Source organism: Meleagris gallopavo, chromosome 8, assembly GCF_000146605.3.
Source record: "Meleagris gallopavo isolate NT-WF06-2002-E0010 breed Aviagen turkey brand Nicholas breeding stock chromosome 8, Turkey_5.1, whole genome shotgun sequence".
Taxonomy (NCBI): Eukaryota; Metazoa; Chordata; class Aves; order Galliformes; family Phasianidae; genus Meleagris; species Meleagris gallopavo.
In genome coordinates this window covers 2094815-2096526 of record NC_015018.2, presented here as the reverse complement: position 1 = coordinate 2096526, position 1712 = coordinate 2094815, and positions in this window count along the sequence as shown.

The window sequence follows — 1712 nt, the reverse complement described above, 5'->3', positions numbered from 1 at the left end:
GTCAACCAGAGCTGCTCCGGCCAGCCGCTGCCCTGGTCGGGGCCGCAGTACGCGAGTCATTGGAGGAGCTGTGGAGTCCCCGCTCAGACCCCGTCTCACTTCGGCTTGGACTATATGGGAAAAGGGGAGCAGTTCGGTGCGGGAACCGTAGGCAGTGCCCCTCAGCACTCGCTCCCTGTGCAGCAAGCGCAGGACTACCCGTACCTGAAGAAATCTTTCCCTGAAAACTACTATGCAGATGTCTTCCAGCCATGTACAGAAGATTACCTATATCTAGCAGCTAAAGAGAACACATATAGCAAGCCTGTCTTAAGCTACTTAAATGTTGACCAAGGTCTGGTTGATGAGACCTACTCATATACCAAACCTAACACCTCTCCCTTTAGTAACAGTTCCATTCCAAGCTGTGGTGAGGGAGAATCTATGCTTGAGCTGAAGCAGATGAGTCACAGCTCACATTTTGCAGCTAGCGAGGCAAGCCCTCCTTCAGTACCTGCAAAATATGAAGGGAGGTACCAGGGGACCTGTGCTGCTCCGGATACATTGTATGGACAGCAGCTGCTGGGGACAGTGAGTGACTATGACCCTCACTGGCTGGGTATGAGAAATGAAATTTTGGGGAATGGTTTAGACTCGCTGTTGGAGCAAAATGGGGAGCAGGGTGGGCCTCAAAGTTACCTTTTTTCTTTGGGTGGCCAGAATTCAGCCTGTCATTTGGGTCACACATGAAACCATGACAGCGAGGCTGCTTGATGGAAAAATCATCTTTTCCTTTCTTCAATTGGCAGTGTTGTCCCAAAGTGGTTAGAGGTTTTGCAGGTGGAAGGATGGAGCGCTTGCTGTGAGCTTCATGCTCTGTCTGGAAGGGAAAGGAAGATGAGGAAAGCCAGCGAGGTGCACAAGAGAGTAACCTGTGGAAGATGTGTTGCCTGTCCCTCTCCTGTCCTGCTGGGATTGTCACCAACCAGCATTCCTGGGAGCATTTGGCTTTCAGTAGCTTCGCATTAACCTGTGTTTACAGACAGATACCTCGGTACCTCAGTACCAAAGACTTTGTCTTCTGCTGCTCAGAGTGCGTTGGATTCTTCCAGGAGGCTTGGGACTTTGGGATTGGTTTTGTAGTCTTACTGCACAAGATTTTGTTTGTATCTGGGTGTGAATTCACTTTCTTTAACGTAAGAAGCGTGTAGAAAACTGGCGTTATATTTAGAGCCTCTGGTGGAGAAAGCATGAATGCATGCTGGTCTGAGCATGGGAAATGCAGCCTCCGTGGCGGCAGGCTGGCTCACTGGGTGTATTTGTGTTTTAGGTGTGCTTCTGATAAAGGACACTCCTTGTGTCTTTTTAGATATTTAATGTATAGTAATTTCATTTAAAAATGTCCAGATTTATAGCCTTTTAGAAGGCTTTCTTATTGTGATTTCCTGTTGTATATATTTTTTTTCAAATTGTTTGCTAATATTTTAAAGGAATTGTGTTGATTTAATTTAAGTAAAAACAAACACTCCAAACAAGCAATTTTCAATTTACCAAAGGAAGGTATACGTATATGTATAGGTATATGTATGTTACATATACCTAGATTCTAACATGTACACTGCTTTTATGGAGAATGAAATAAATATAATAAAATGAAACTTAAACACGGACTATTATTTTATTGATGAAAAGGACCACAATGACCATCCGGTTCCAACCCCCTGCTATGTGCA